The sequence below is a fragment of the Suncus etruscus genome, chromosome 13 (genome assembly GCF_024139225.1).
Source record: "Suncus etruscus isolate mSunEtr1 chromosome 13, mSunEtr1.pri.cur, whole genome shotgun sequence".
Lineage (NCBI taxonomy): Eukaryota > Metazoa > Chordata > Mammalia > Eulipotyphla > Soricidae > Suncus > Suncus etruscus.
The window spans coordinates 17,572,887-17,589,937 of record NC_064860.1 but is presented as its reverse complement, the minus strand read 5'-3'; the positions used below and the strand labels follow the sequence as shown (position 1 = coordinate 17,589,937).

At 40.3% G+C, this 17,051-nt stretch overlaps 2 non-coding genes across 2 annotated transcripts; both read left to right on the top strand.

The window, feature by feature from the left end:
* Positions 1-8,472: 8,472 nt before the first annotated feature.
* On the top strand, positions 8,473-8,579 carry LOC126026759 (U6 spliceosomal RNA). The gene has a single exon (XR_007501979.1). It is a non-coding gene; the product is annotated as a U6 spliceosomal RNA (small nuclear RNA).
* Positions 8,580-16,572: 7,993 nt separating this feature from the next.
* Positions 16,573-16,705, top strand: LOC126026400 (small nucleolar RNA SNORA51). Its single transcript, XR_007501687.1, has one exon. It is a non-coding gene; the product is annotated as a small nucleolar RNA SNORA51 (small nucleolar RNA).
* The last annotated feature ends 346 nt before the right edge of the window (positions 16,706-17,051 follow it).

Here is a 17,051-nt window from a genome sequence, read left to right as displayed (position 1 = left end):
ATGCATCCAAGTACTATACACTGTGAACTCCGGTGCTGACTAAAATATTGTTTTAAAAAAGGCATTTTGATTTGCTTTCAGGAGCTATTTTTCTAGTATGAATTTCAGGGACTCTCTTTGTGATATGTATTAATAAATAAGGGAAAATGCCATGAAAATGCAATCACTCACCTTTTAATACTATCAGAAAGAACATTTAGGGCCAGTGAGATGATCCAGGGGTTAAGATATTTTCCTTGTATGTAGCACATCACAATTTGATCCCAGCTGCCACATATAGTCCCCTAATCCCCTTCAGGCATGGCTGCTGAGCAAAGAACCAGGGGTTAGCCCTGTGCATTGAATGTTTGGTCCAAACCTCTTTCTCACAAAAAAAGAATATCATTCCATTCACACATTAAAATGTGAATAGAAATTATAATGTACCACAGATCACCACAATCCAGTTTCCTAAAATTTATCCCCAAGTATAAGGTACTTCCCTCATACCCAACTCCTTTCCCCAGCCTCTATACTATCCCCACAGCCACACTTTCTGCTGATCTAACATAAACCAGTAACAATACAGTAGCAAGGATAATATAAAGCAGTTTTCAGGACACTGCATGGTGTAGGGTTGTCTTTTTTTCCCTTGGCTTCTTTGTCCCTTGAGAGGAAGCCTGAGGAATGCAAGAAGCTGTGTTCATTCTATTCCTGTTCCAGTTAGTGGCCCTTGTGTGCTGAGATGAATCCTTCCGAGGAACTCTGGTTCAAGTCAGATATAGGGAAAATGTCAATTCCTCCTCATTCTTCTGCTGGCCAGGGTTCAAATCACTATGAATCTCAGCCCTATGAGCATGAGATGGCTGCAGGTTGAGAAGGATTTATACACCACTGTACACCCATAATTCAGATGCTTAATCTACAGGCCCTGTACTAGAGAGTGTGTTTAAGCTGAATTTAACCTTCAAGGAAAGCTTGGAATGTTGAAAAGATTTTTTTGCAAGAGGAGACTAGAGGGTCCCACAAGAAAGCCAAACCTTTTATAATGGACTAATTTCTTCTGCATAATCTAAGTGAAGGTCTAGAACCATCTTTCCCAAAATGGGTAAGATAGTTCCAGAGTGTGTTGGGGGAAGGGACTTTGTGGAAGATTTTCTGAAATAATTGGGAGTGTGGATGGGAATACTCTCTGTCTCAATAAGGGAGCTTTACTTGTTTCCTTTTTTTTTTTTTTAACTTTTTTACTTAAACACCATGACTACAAGGTTATTCATACTATAGTTTTATTCACAGATAAAGTTGTTCATGATTGAGTTACAATCATACAATACTGTATACAATATCCTTCACTAGTACATATTTCCTGCTACCAATGTCAACAATTTCCCTCTCCCCTTCTGATGCCCTCTTTCCCCCCCACCCACCAGAAGTTTTTAAAGGGTACTGTATAAATATTTTCCTGAAAAGTTGGGAATCTGTGCTCTAGAGATAGCTGTGAGCTCCTGCTCATCCAGGCATTTTCATGTCTAAATGTGAGTTTGATATCTGGGCTTCCTGGACATAAATCAGTGAGTTTATGAATTATTTTGATGTAGAGCAGGAGATGAGAATGGGAATCCACTTATTTTTCTTACTCATAACTTTAGAAAATTTAGCAACCATTCTATTTTAGATGTATCTACAAAATCCAGGAGTATTATAAGCTGGTACTTAAGACTTTGTCACCAATAGTAATATTGGCAAATATTTCAAAATCTTTGCCTTAACCATGCCTGCAAAATTATGGTAATTAGAGTTGCAATTATGCTTGATAAAGAAGCCCCTACTAGTTTGTGGATTTTTACTAGTTTGTGGATTTTTTTTGTTTTTAGAAACCTTCCAACAACATTTTAGTTGTTTAGTACAATCTTTTGTACTTTTGTAGCCCCTTGTGTTTTTCTTCTACTGTCTTAAAAGCAATATCTTGAGATAGGCCATAAACTTTACCAGATTGTCAAAGGGGTCCAGTAAAGATCAAGTATCTCTTCTCTAACTACGGTTTGTATGGGGCTCACACATGTTCCTAAAGGTCTCTGTCAATGTCACTTTATTTACACATTCCTGAGATTCGTCTCCAGCTCTCAGCTCCTCCTAACCAAACATGCTAAGGAAGCCATTGCATCTGTATAAACATCATCCGGCTACAGGGTCAGGTTTCCTTCTCATCTTCACAGTTGTTGGACGCCAACAGCTAATGGCACGAGAAGGATGGTGTATCCTGTGGGGCTGAGGAAGAGAGAGAGAGGGGCATCTTTGGAATTACAAGTTGGATTGTTGGTTTAACTGCTCCCATGCTGGCTCAGCTAAGAACTCTATGTGATCCATAGGAGTTTGGAAAACTTAAGGACAAGTCACAAAATCTGGAAATTATTGGTTTAGGTTTGCTTATTAATAAGATGAAGAGGGAATTCCTTAACTGTTACAGAAGAGTCTGATTAGAAAGCCTCAGAGCATAGAACAGACGTGATAAATGAATCACAGCTTCCTCTGATCAAGTTACCAGCACTATCCAGAGGGCTCTGACAATACCCTCAGGCTTGCTGTAGGAACGGTTCTGTGATCAATTGGAGATGTCTGCAGTGGCCAAGGGCTGTAGTTATACTCTGGCCCTTGATCAACTGACCCTTGTTCTAACTGGTACCAACTTAACTGAAGATCCAGAGAGAATCACCTTCCTGGACATTTCTGTCCCTGAACATTCCATCCTGCCCCTCTCTGGGCTAAAGAGAAAAACAATTTCTCAGGTCCTAAAAGGGTTATATAAAACCTCTGGAATACCCAACAATGCTGTAAGGAACAAAACTCCCAGGGAAAGAATTTACTCAAAATGATTAAATAAAAGAAAGCAAGTTTCTTGTGTTTCCTTGTTGTGTGCTATCTTCTGAGTTCCTGAGTGATGCTTTGGAATCTTGCTTATGTCTGATGCCTACTGACTTGCTCCTCCTTTCTCGGTTTCCTGTATATTCCTGTATATTCACCAGAAGAAAGGTGAATTCAGAGTGCATGGTTTTATAAAGCTGGTTCTCAAGCATTCTCTGCTGTGGCATCTCTCAGCATAGCATAAAGGAGAGGCTCTGTAGTGATCATTCCTCCCATTTTTGAGAGAAAGAAATAAAGACTCCATGAGATCAGGTGACTTACCCAGAATTCATTGCTGCTTCACTGATTTTTTTTGTTTGTTTTTTTTGGGCCACACCCATTTGATGCTCAGGGGTTACTTCTGTTACTCCTGGCTAAGCGCTCAGAAATCTCCCCTGGCTTGGGGGGACCATATGGGACGCCGGGGGATCGAACCACGGTCTTTCCTTGGCTAGCGCTTGCAAGGCAGACATCTTACCTGTAGCGCCACCTCACCAGCCCCGGTTCACTGATCTTTCATCCACTTGGCAATGCCTCCTGGCATTCTGCTTGCCTCTATCAGTTTCACTTAATGAAAACAAGTCTTTAAAGAAGAGCAAAAGCCAATATACCTTGGTGAGTGCAAAATATACTTTCACCCACTTAGCAATGATTTCCACATTGGCCAGAATGAAGGTGACATTCCTGGTGTTCTTATCTTCCCTCCTGTTTAAGCAGAATTTAAAGAATTTGTCTCACCATTTGCACTTTGTCCTTCCACAAATCAGTTTCAATTCATGGACTCTCAAGCCAGTATTCTAATAAATTCATCAGACTATTAGTTTTGTTTTGTTTGTTTTTAAAAATGATAGGCTGTTTCTCTGACATATAAGAACTAAGCTATGGTGATTTCAAAAAGAAAGATGAGTAGGTTTGTGGATTACCTTAAATAAAATGGATTGAAAGTGGTAGTTTACTAAGTAATTTTTGATTGCTAGCATGTTTTGTTATACCTGTGCTTGAGATCACTGGCCCACATTTTGTCCCAACTACTGGCCCAGTTTCTGGATCTCCCTTTACTCACACCATACACCATAGTCTGGGATTCCTGCAGAACTAGAGGCATTAATTTCATTGTTTATTTAAATCTCAGACTTTCTTTTGTACATCAACTCTATACTAGTTATCCTCAAGTAACTGAGAACTCCATTGAGAAAGATGAATTAAAGGTTTTCTTTTTTTTTTTTTCTAACTAAAATTAAAAAAAATTCTGGGGCAAAATTCACCTTGATATTACAGAGATGGAGACAAGTGCTTTACAAAGAGCAGACCAACATTCAATCCCTGACATCTGTCAGGAGTAATCCCTGAGCACATATTGAAGGATACGCCCTAAGCACTGCCATGTGTGGCCCAAGAAATAAAAAAGAATTCTACAAAGTGCACGATTAAGAATCTATTCTTTGGGGCTCACAAAAAAAAAATCCTACAAGATGAGACAGTTAAGTTCAAACCTTAAGGGAGAGTAAGTGATGGAAAGAAAGGAAAGGAGAGGAACTTGCGTAAAAGATAAGAGGCCACTAATGGGAATGAGTGACTGTGGAGAAGAAAAGGGGAAAGGGTAGGATAGATATGCTAGGAAGTAGCAATCACAAGGCAGGAGCTGTTACCAAGAGTTCAGATTTTAAGCATTCCTTGAGTGATCCCTGCTCACACCTGCTTTTAGTGTCTGTCCTTTTTCATGGAGTCTTGGGCTCACTTCTCTAAGTGTTCTTTGACGTCTCAGATAGACACAAGTGAAACAAGTTCTTAGGCTTGCTTCTATAAGTGTATGTCCCCCCTCCAGGTGAAAAAAACAGCTAGAAAAGTAGTTCAGTGGTAGAGCATAAGCTTTGAGTTCTATCTCCAGAGAGTGATCTAGCATTTCTTCTATTCCATAGCACCTGAAGAGCATTCCAGAAGATGGGGAGAGCATTGGTATGTCTAAGTTCAGCTCAAACATTCTTGTCTTGAATCCTAAATGGATCCAAATGCCTGGATCCAAACATCCTTTTCCTGGATCTAGTAGGAAGGGATCATAATGAAATTAGTGATTATGATGAATTGGGCAGATGGACTGGGAAACCTAAGCCACATGAGTTCTAATGCTCTCCACCTCCACCCTGCCATAATCCAGTCACAGATAGAGCCTCTGCTTTGCCAGACTGGAACAGCCGAAGCACATGATAGACAAAAGAGACTCGTGGTGGATTTACCAAGGTGCTGAGAGTGCTCAGGAAAATCTAGAAAGACCAGATTAGTGACAGATGCAGCTTGAACTGAATGTCTAGAAAATGGGGTTGGAAACGGTCTCTAGACCTGGGGTCCGAGGCAAGTCATTCTGGGATCTTGATAGGCACTACTGAGACAAGTGGAGTGGGGGATATAGAGGAGATGACAAGACTAGGAAGGCAGCAACCATGCATCCACCTGGCCCAAGAGGCCAGTTGTCAGAAACAAGGGTTCAAGGCCTTGCAAGTTTTTCAGTTCTGATGTTTGAGTCAGGAACTTTTAACTCCTCCTTTCTGTCTTCCCATCTGCAAAATGGGATCAAGACATCTTAAAGACCCATGGAATGAAAAAATAATACTGGGTCAGAGAGCACAATAGGCTAGAGCACATGAGTTACACACTGTAGGCCCATGTTCTATCCCGGCACCAAATTGTCTCCTCAGCTCCGTCAGCAGCAATTTCTAAAAAAGGAGCAAGGAACTGCCCCAAGCAACACTGGGTGTTGTCCAGAAACCAAAGGACAAACAGAAAGAGAAGAAAATTGTTCTAGGCTGGCATTTTTCTGCTGGTCTCTGGTTGCAGATGAAATGAAAGGTGGGGACCAGAGGAATAGCACAGTAGGGGAAGGCACTTGCCTTGCATACAGATGACTCCAGTTCCATACCCAGCATCCAATATGGTCCACCAAGAGTAAACCCCCAGCCTTAGAGTGTGGCTCAAAAGGGAGGAAGGGAGGGAGAGATGTCGATAAACTGTGGGCAACTCCTCAGAATGTGTGGGCTGGCCACGAGACTTTATCTTCGAAAAACCCTGAGCTCCGGGAGCCAGAGTGATGGCGCAAGTGGTAAGGCATCTGCCTTGCACACACTAGCCTAGGACGGACCTCAGTTCGATCCCCCAGCATCCCATATGGTCTCCCAAGCCAGGAGCGATTTCTGAGTGCATAGCCAGGAGTAACCCTTGAGTGTCAACTGGTGTGGCCCAAAAAAACAAACAAACAAACAAAAACAAAACCCTGGGCTCCTCAGATGGTCCGGGGCTGGAGCCTGCATGATTCCACTTGCCTGCTTGAGCGCTCCCTCACCACTGCTGCCACCTCTCAATATGCCCAGAAAACATTACCATTTACCCAGGACAATGTCCTTATATGTTGAAAACAGGTATTATAGGCCCAAGACCCCTTAATACAGTCAGTTTGATTTTGGGCAGGAGCAGCTTCAGTATCAAGGGGCTTTCAGTCATGAATGGCATCATAGATTCAGACTCAATGGGAGAGATAATTATGATTATTAATATACTGGTTACTTGGATTTTTAAGAAAGGCGAAGGGTTTACCCAGCTCTTGCTATGGATGCTACAATGAAGGGTGAAAATTCAATGTTAAAACTTCAATTGCAAAGACAAACTTTTGAAGGGCTTCTGGATTCTGGGGCACAGGTTATCATAATCTCTCCAAAAGACTGGCCAAAATTTTTTCTCTCTAGGAAATCCTTTATTTTTTGGAGGAAGTAGGAGGATTAAACTCCTGTGTGCTGAGTACAAAAGTTATGATGTACAAAGGCCCAGAAAATCAGAAAGCTATAATTAGACCACACATGGGCCCATTTTCACCATCTTTGTGGGGTCATGACATACAAAATCAGTGGAAAGAAGAATTTCATATCCCACTAGTTCCAGAAGCACCTGAATCATCCTCTGATTCAAAAACTTAAAAATTTTATTAGGGGCCACTGCCATTAAAAATCCAGCACCGATAAAAATAAATTGTAAGTCTGATGAACCAATATGAACAGGTCAGTGACCCCTTAAAGCTCAGCACCTTTAAATTTAAAGGTGGATGAACAGCTGAAATTGGGACATATTGAAACTTTTTTTCTCAGTGTAATTCTCCCATATTTACTATTCAAAAAAAAAAAAAAAAACCTGGGAAATGGAAACTCTGGATGGATCTTAGAGCTGTGAATTTATCCATGATCCCCATGGGCAAACTGCAGACTGGTCTACCTTCACCTATAGTAATTCCAAAGGACTGGCCATTGATAATTGATCTAAAAGACTGCTTTTATCATATTCCTATTCACCCAGATGATAGAAAATGTTTCTCATTTTTGGTTCCTTCTCTTAATAATACTGAACCAGGTAGACATTTTCAGTGGAAGGTCTTGCCCCAGGGTATTACAAACCCCCAAACAATGTGTCACATTTTTTAGATAAGATCTTGAGCCCTGCTTGTGAAAAGTTCCCTCAAGTAATAATTATTAATTATACTGATGACATATTGTTGACAATAAACAATGAGACAGATTTACAGAATTTGTATTCTTTTGCTATTGACTGTCTACAAGCATCAGGACTAAAAATAGCTTCAAAAATAGTTTGAAAAGGGCTACTATGTTAAGATACACAATAAGACATTATAGCAATTAGAAAATATTAATTAGGAAAAACTATAAACCCCATTTTAACTAGCAAGACAATAACTGATACAACTAGGATTAAGAGATGAACCTGAAAGAGTTCAGATGCAGAAGTTTTAAAAATTAGTTTTACAGTTGGGTTTCGCTGGGTTTGTGGCCTTCATTTTATTTAATCCTATTTTTCTTAATCATCATGATGTCCAGACCTGATAAACTGTGGGTGACTCCTCAGGGTGTGTGGGCTGGCCGTGTTGCTTTAGCTCTGAAAAGTCCTGGGCTCTATAGGCAGTCCTGGGCTAGAGCCTTGTGTGGTTCCACTGCTTGAGCGCTCCCACACCGCTTTTACTGCAGCAGCTTGTATTGGAGTGAGATGCTGGTCTGCAGAAAGCATAGCTCTTCGCTGCTGCCAGGGCTGCACATCCGAGAGTTTAAAGAAATTAAGGTAGTTTGAGCTTGAAATTCTGAAAGTCCAAAGCCAAAATCCATGCCAGAGGCTGTAGGTCATCTTCCTGTCAGTCCACCATCAACGAAGCGCCTTTTTTTTTGTTTTAGTAATTTTCCAATCGGTGGCCTCTATAAGTTTTTGCAAATTGGGAGTCCGAGGTCCTCAGAAGATGCACTTTTTGTAGGATAAAGGTCACAGTCATAGGCCTCTGAGGGGGATGCTCCAAGCTTTTAGTTCCCCGCTTCACTGCCCACTCTGCTGCCTGAAGGGGTCTCTGCCATGAATAGATCAGGCACCACGTGATCCAAAGATGGCACTAAATCCCATGACAATTCTCTCTCTCAATGTCAATGGACTAAATGCACCAGTTAAGAGACACAGGGTGGTTAAATGGATCAAAAAACTCAATCCAACCTTCTGCTGCCTACAAGAAACACACATGAATAGTCAGAACAAACATAGACTCAAAATCAAAGGCTGGTGCTCACTTTGGCAGCACATATACTAAAATTGGAAGGATACAGAGAAGATTAGAAAGGCCTCTGCGCAAGGATGACACACAAATTCATGAAGTGTTCCATATTAAAAAAAATCAAAGGCTAAAGGAAAATCATCCAAGCAAATAACACCCTTAAAAAAGCTGTAGTGGCCATACTAATATCAGATGACACAAACTTTAGACTCAGAAAAGTTGTAAGGGACAAAGATGGACATTTTGTACTAATCAAGAGATATATACAACAGGAAGAAATCACACTCCTAAACATATATGCACCCAATGAGGGACCAGCAAAGTATTTAATACAATTGTTGATAAATCTGAAAAAAGATATCAATAACAACACAATAATTGTGGGAGACCTCAACACTGCCCTGTCACTCCTTGTTAGGTCAACCAGATTGAAACCAAACAAAAATATACTAACTCTGAAAAGAAAAATAGAAGAGAGTGGGCTAATAGATATATATGTGTAGATATATATATATACATATATATATATAGAGAGAGAGAGAGATGTAGATAGATATATAGAGATATATAGGGCACTCCATCCTCAGAAACCTGAATACACATTCTTCTCCAATGCACATGGGTCATTCTCCAGGATAGACCCATAAAACATATCTCCATAAAATCAAGAGGATAGAAATCATGCAGACTACCTTCTCTGATCATAAGGCACTGAAATTAGATGTGAACTACAAAGGGACACAGAAGAAAAACCTTAACACCTGGAAATTAAACAGCTTACTACTAAACAACCAGTGGGTAAGAGATGAAATCAATGAGGAAATCAAAACATTCTTAGAAACAAATAACAATAAAGACACAAATTATCAGAATTTATGGGACAGTAATGCTAAAGCATTACTGAGAGGAAAATTTATAGCTTTGCAAGCACACATCAGGAAGGAAGAAAGAACATACATGAATAGCTTACTGACACAGCTTATAAAATTAAAAGTGATCAACAAATGGAACCCAAAATAAATAGGCAGAAGGAAATTAAAGCTTAGAGCAGAAATCAATGAAGTGGAAATCTAGAAAACAATCTGAAAGATCAGTGAAAACAAAAGTTGATTCTTTGAAAAAATAAACAAGATTGATAAACCACTGGCAAAACTCACAAATAAAGGGAGAGAGAAACTTGATAAACTGGATGAGAAACGAAAAGGGGGAGATCACTACAGATATTCAAAGGTTAATCAGAGACTGCTTTGAGAAACTCTGCCATGAAACATGAGAACCTGGCAGAAATGGATAAATTCTTGGGCTCTTATAACCTTTCATGGTTAAATAAGTTTGAGGTAGCATATCTTAGTGAATAGTGTTCCCTTCACTATTGAGGAAATTAAAATGGTGATTAAAAATCTTCCCCAAAACAAAAGCCTAGGCCCAGATGGGTTCACTAATGAATTCTTTTAAACTTTTCAAGAGAACTTCTACCAATCCTTTTAAGGCTCTTTCATAAAATCGAAGAAACAGAACACTTCTGAATAGTTTTGATGAAGTTAACATCACCTTGATACCAAAACCAGACAGAGATGCTGCCAAAAAAGAAAATTACAGACCAATATCCCTGCTAAACACAGATGCAAAGATCCTCAACAAAATTCTGGCAAATAGCATTCAATGCATCATCAAGAATGTCATCTACCACGATCAAGTAGGTTTTATCCCAGGAATGCAAGGATGGTTTAACATCCGTAAATCAATGAACATACTACACTATATCAACAAAAGAAAACCAAAAATCATATGATCATATCAATAGATGCAGAGAAAGCATTCAACAAGGTCCAACACCCATGGACATTCCATTCTCACTCCAGCTAAATAGAGCCAAGATTAAACAAAAGACCAGGGCTCCACTCACCATCATCACTGAGGTCTTCTTGGGTCCAGGGTTCAAGTCCATGTCTGGGAGCCAATATGTTGAATTAAATATTAATTATTGAGTCCTAGTGGTGTGGATAGTGAATGGTGAGGCTTTCTCAGCCTGGCCTGGAGCCTGCAGCCCCTTTGGCCAGCAGGTCTGTGGGTTCAGGATAACAGCAAAGAATGATCCACAGGCAGTCAGATAAAGTTTCAGGAGAAATCCAACTTTATTACAAAGCCCTAACCACCATGTGTATATTTTTCGCATAGCCTCTAAGCTAAGCAGCTTCTCTGCTTCCTCTGCCACCATCCTGTGTCTTATCTCTGCTCTAGCTGTGTCTGCCCCTTCCCTCCCCCAGGTAACCCCTTTGTTACCAACAACAGACCCCTCCCAACTGTGAGAGGATCTCATCATTCAGGTAGATTAGCATTTGGCTTTGGTCCAGAGAGATTTCACAATGTCAATTTTCTGAGACAGCCTTAAATAAAATACATTAATGACCTTGAATTCCAATGATCAAACACACCCATTGGATGATGCTCAAATATGGGCTCAGGCTAAAACTACTCTTTTGTGTCTTTTCCCTTTCACATCTGAACTCTGTGAAGATGAAGACAATAACCAACAGATTCCACTTCTCTAGCCAGTACCAGCTTTTTGGGGTCTTCATTCAGCGAGAGAGAGAAAAGGGGGCATTTCCAAAGCAGATCCAGACAAGATAGATGTAATTAGTGATTTTCGATTTCCACGTGGAGATGTGAGATGAACCTAGGTAAAGCCCTAAACAAAGGTGTTCCCCCAACTTCCTCTTCCCAGTAACCTCTTCCTTTGATATGTAAAAGCCCACTGGATAGTTGATTTTGTATCTGTCTCAACCTTCCCTCTCTGGGTATTGGGAGTTGGTTTAAATAAAGACTTTTGGGGAGGCGCAGAGAGAGTACATGGCAAAGAGGCTATGAAGCAAAAAGCAGGCTGACTCAAATAAATCTCTCTCTTGACTACTTTGTATTATTTCTCTGCTGCTACCCTGCTTCATCAGACCCATCTGGCTAAGGGTTTAGAAACATGGTGTGTGGGGCTGTCTCACCAACTTGTGTACATTTTATTTTACGTGGAGAGATTGTAAATTAAGGAACAAATAACTTTAAGAGAACCCAGAAGACAGGATTTTTGCCTATGGCCAGAAAAATAAAGAATGGAGGAAAACCCTATAGTTTTCAAAGCTGGTTTCTGGGGCTTTTCAAAGTGAGAAATAGGTCCAGGACAGGGGAAACCTTTCGGGTTGGAGAGCACAGATGAAGCCTCAGCAACTTCCCCTTGTCTTATTTGGGCATGTGCTTCTGCAAGCCCAGCAAGAACCCACTGTTAGGCTCACATTCATAAAACTCAGCCAAAACACTGGGCACAGAACAGGAGAAGCACTTTGCACTGATCCTAGGAAAGCAAAGCCTGAAGAGTGGGTACAGAAGAGACTTTCTGGATGGCAGAGCTGCTGATTCTCACTGTGTCTTGGATAGGGCCTCCCAGCAGCTGAATCACTGATGGCAGGTTGACATGCTGGCCTGCATAAGTAGCAGTCAACTAATATCATTATAAAACCTCAATTTAAAGGCACTTCCGTTGAATTTCTCATCCTCCTGGGACCTCTTATTTAACAGGACTCCTTCTTCCCTCTATTAGCAACAACAGTTTCAGTTGCCTCTTGCTCCCTTGGGGATCAAGATGGGCCTTGTGGAAAATGGTTCTTGCACATGCTCCTCTTTATTTTTTCAAGGGGCAAAAGTCATATGCATGCAGCTCTGTTCCATCTCCATGATGTTGCTAACCAGACCCAAAGAATTTCCTCCCCCTGGGGGTGCGGGGCGAATCTAATAAAATGAAGCATAAATCACTTGGACTGATCCCAGATGGAGAAAACTACACAGTCTGAAGCAGCAAAAGCCTTTAGATTTTTTTCCTCTATATTTTGCTACATCCATTGTGATTTTGAATACAGCAAATGGGTTGTGCTGGAATCTTGCAGATGGACAATTTGGGAGACAGAAGAGTAATGGAGGAATAGGAAGGAGGGATGACCACAGCCATCCAGCCAATGTTTGAAGTCTAATTGCAACTCATCCTGCTTCCTACCCACTCAAAGGAACTGCTCATCTCAGCCCAACCTGAAAGAGCTATAGGAAACTAGGGGGCAGAAGAGAACAATTTAAAGGAGTTCACATGCAGTTTTATTAAAAAACCAAAACAGCTGGGGCATTGATGTGTAGGTTATGTCATGCCATTGGCATGTCTGCGCCAGCCAAGATAGTCAAAGGATATTTAAGGAAATGTCACTTAACTGTCTCCGGCACAAGCTTTCTCCCCTTTAACCAGTTTTCTGGTGCTGCAGGGTATTGGTCTTCCTGTATGTTTTGCTATGCAGTGTAAAAAGCCAGGTCTACTTAGAAAATTAGGTCTGTTGACACATGCGTTAGAATGAAAGGCTACATCATGCATGCCTCGTCTGCCTGCTTGCAGATACTCAGGCATATGTCCCAGGCTGCAACAAGTGACAGTTATGTTGGTGACCAAATCCTGGATTTTTGAGTGGTTTTTTTTTTGTTTTTTTTTTTTTTTGTTTTTGGGCCACACCCGGTGATGCTCAGGGGTTACTCCTGGCTATGCATTCAGAAGTCGCTCCTGGCTTGGGGGACCATATGGGACGCCGGGGGATCGATTGAGTGTGTTTTAATGATGATTCCAGAACACTCTAAAGTGGCTGGCTCGGGCAAGAAAGGCAGCAGGAGGGGAGTTTCAATTGCTTCTAAATATCTCAGGTGTGATGCTGGAGATCTGGAGATTTACTGTCTTTGGACTTCTTACTGGATTCCTCTTTTCTGGCCATACCCACTCAACAGCTCTGGCTGTTCTGTCTTTTCACATTCCTCAGCAGTCAGGACCCGGCTTACTCTCTTTGTTAGCTGCAAGCCTTATTCCTCCCTTGGTGGAAACAGCTGCTGCTTTGACATAGTGCATTTTCCACCCCTGCCTGTGGCAATACTAGCTAGTCGCCTCTGCCTTTGGAAGAAAATCAGCACACTGTGTGTGAGATGTGCAGCAAAGCCTCACCCAACCGCACAAGACAAGAAAGAATGGGCAGCAGATCTGTGTTCAAAAAGTTAGCCATCTCTTTGGGAATCAAAGTTTGTGGACAGGCAAACCTTGAGCAAGGGTCTTTGTACCTCCATTTTTCCTTCTGTAAAATATGAGAATAGTTTAAGTAATATGGCCACAGTAGTGTTCATTTTTAATACTGATGTGCAAAGTTATTGTACTCCCCAACACCAAAGTGCTCAAGATTCCCCATCAATATCCTTGCATTACATGTGATCTGATGACTGTATCCTTCTTCTCCACTTTTTGTTCAGTTTGTAAACCAATTTTGTAATTGAAGGCCAAGGGTTGTCATTGTTCTATATTGCCTAGTCCCTTGTTTTGTATCTCTATATGGAACAGATGAGTGAAATCATCAGGTATTTATTCTTCTCCCTTTGTCATATTTCACTAGCATGATCACATTATACTGTAAATAACTTAATGTATGCAAACACTTAAACTACCAGGGGTCCTCAAACTTTTTAAACAGGGGGCCAGTTCACTGTCCCTCAGACCATTGGAGGGTCTGACTATAGTAAAAACAAAACTTATGAACGAATTCTTATGCACACTGCATATATCTTATTTTGCAATGAAGAAACAAAACAGATACAAATACAATATGTGGCCCCTGGGCCATAGTTTGAGGACCACTGAACTAGCCAGTGATGGATAATAAGAACTCAATAAATGTTAGCTAGTTGACTTTCTTATTAGAGGAAAGAGAAAAATTTCTATTACAGTATTTATTTGCCATACCCCATACAGAGAATATTATATGTTAGCAACCCTCACTATTAATATGTAACCCTTTCATCTCTGAGTAGAAACAGACACAGTTAGGTTAATGACTCAAAGCTTACCTTCAAGACCAAAATTCCTTGGGCCAAAGCCCATAATTTTGAAAAGCCAAATAATTGAGAGTTTAAATAATATTGTGAAGACACAAGTATGCCTGGCAAGGTCAAGGCTGATTGATTTCCCAATAAGTTGGGTTGGATGACATTCCCAATAGACCATTGGGAAGGAAGGTTACCTGGAAAAGTGGAGATGACAGAATTTTGAGGGGATGAATATAATGTTGAAAGAGAATAACAAACCCTGAATGACTGAGGGAGCTCTGTAGACAAGGAGAAAAGGCATGAGAAAAGGAAACTGAGAAAAAAAAAGTTCAAAATTAGATCGGTTGGCCCAAGCTAAGCACTTGAGAAGGCTTAAAGTAGCAAGATAAGCTAAATATGGCAGGTTTGAATGTTTTCTACAGGCAGGATTTCTTTGTCTTGTCAGTATCTTATTCATTTACTCTTTGACTCATCATTCATGTTCGAAACAAATAAAAGCAGCATTTTGTTAAGAAATACTTTCAGGGCCAGAGCAATATAGCACAACATTAGGGCATTTGCCTTGCATGTGGCAGATCCTGGAGGGACTGGGGTTCAATTCCCAGCATCCCATATGGTCCCCTCAAGCCTGCCAGAAGCAATTTCTGACTGCAGAGCCAGTAGTAACCTTGTGCGCTACCTGGTGTGGCCCAAAAGCAACAACAACAACAAAAAATAAAGGAAAGAAAAGAGAGAAAGAAGAAAGAAAGAAAGAAAGAAAGAAAGAAAGAAAGAAAGAAAGAAAGAAAGAAGAAGAAAGAAAGAAAGAAAGAAAGAAGAAGAAAGAAAGAAAGAAAGAAAGGAAAGAAGAAAGAAAGAAAGAAGAAAGAAAGAAAAGAAGAAAGAAAGAAAGAAAGAAAGAAAGAAAGAAAGAAAGAAAGAAGAAAGAAAGAAAGAAAGAAAGAAAAAGAAAGAAAGAAGAAAGAAAGAAAAAAGAAAAAAGAAAGAAAAAGAAAAGAAAGAAAGAAAGAAAGAAAGAAAGAAAAAGAAAAACAAGTACTTTTGTTAAATTTATGAGTTACAAAATAAATGATGGTAGGAAAAAAAGTTGATGCAACCATATAGCATTAGAAGTGACAGAAAAACCTTCTCTTATATAGTTATGTATGTTTTCTAATTTATATAATTTTTCCTAATTTGGGGGGGGGGTTTACACCCGGCGGTGCTCAGGGGTTACTCCTGCTCTGAGCTCAGAAGTTGCTCCTGGCAGGCACGGGAGACCATATGGGATGCCAGGATTCGAATCACCATCTGTGCTGGATCGGCTGAGCTAATTTTTCCTATTATCTTAATTTCTTAAACTTCTAGTTTACAAGGTAAGTTCACTCAGAGAATGGGTTATGAGACATAATTTTTTTCCCCAAAAGAACCCAAATTTGCAAACTTGAGACTACCCAAGTGATCTGAAAGCTTAAACGAGAATTGTTAAGCCTTTCTAACTTTGAATTCAAGCGATCTACCATGAGTAGGCTTTTGGAAGATTGTGCAAGAGTATTTAAAATATGCTGTAAAATAAGAGTCAGTGAGGGGTGCCTGCATTTCTTTTGGAAAGAACTATCTAAAATTGGATTTAGCATGAACTATGTTTGATGGTAATACATACATGTGTTCTAATATTTCCACTTGATGTTTTTTAATCAGGTACTTCTGAAACTTCACATACAATGTACTTTCAGAAAACAAAACGAATCTAAAGAAGATTTTAAATTATCATCTTCAGCCCTGGAGGATCGCTAGCACCATAGATAGACAAGGGTATACTCTGCACCAGCGAGGCCTTGCACTGATCCTCCAACCTAAAATCTAAGTGAGTATCATTTATGAGTTCCCAGAAAAAAAAAGGGGGGGGGAAGGGAGTAGAAAATTCCAATTGGGGTGGTAGTGAGGGTCACAGAAAGGCAGGACACAGGAGAATTAACAGAAACTCTGCCAACGTAGCTGGGCTAGACACTGGGGGGCGCTCTCACTACCGGGAACCTTGGACATACTCGGGTTGGTAATTCCCGGAGTGGGAAGGATGAGAAGGTTGATTGATTGACAGTTGCAGAGACTATATGGTTGGAGGGAAGTAGGCAGAAAGCAGATCAGATGGGATTGTTGCACTGCTGAAGGATATATATATATATATATATATATATATATATATATATATATATATTAAAAAAAAAGAAAGAAAGAAAAGATAAGGCCTCTCAATTCTTACCACAGGCTATGTTCTTTACACTAACTGTATAGAATGAGGAAGTACTGTAAATGCACCCCATATACAACTCAACTCAGACCCTTTGCCTGGTCTGTATTGTGAATTGGGGGACAAAAAGAAGAAGAAGAAGAAGAAGAAGAAGAAGAAGAAGAAGAAGAAGAAGAAGAAGAAGAAGAAGAAGAAGAAGAAGAAGAAGAAGAAGAAGAAGAAGAAGAAGAAGAAGAAGAAGAAGAAGAAGAAGAAGAAGAAGAAGAAGAAGAAGAAGAAGAAGAAGAAGAAGAAGAAGAAGAAGAAGAAGAAGAAGAAGAAGATCCAATGTTTCCATGCTCCCTCTGCAATGGCTCATCATTCTTGGGCAGACAGCAGGAAGGAGCTGAAAGACCTGGAGTTGGATGTTTCTTCAAGAGGCTAGTTAAGGGACCAGAAGAGCAATAAGGTGTGATATCCAGCACATGGATGATG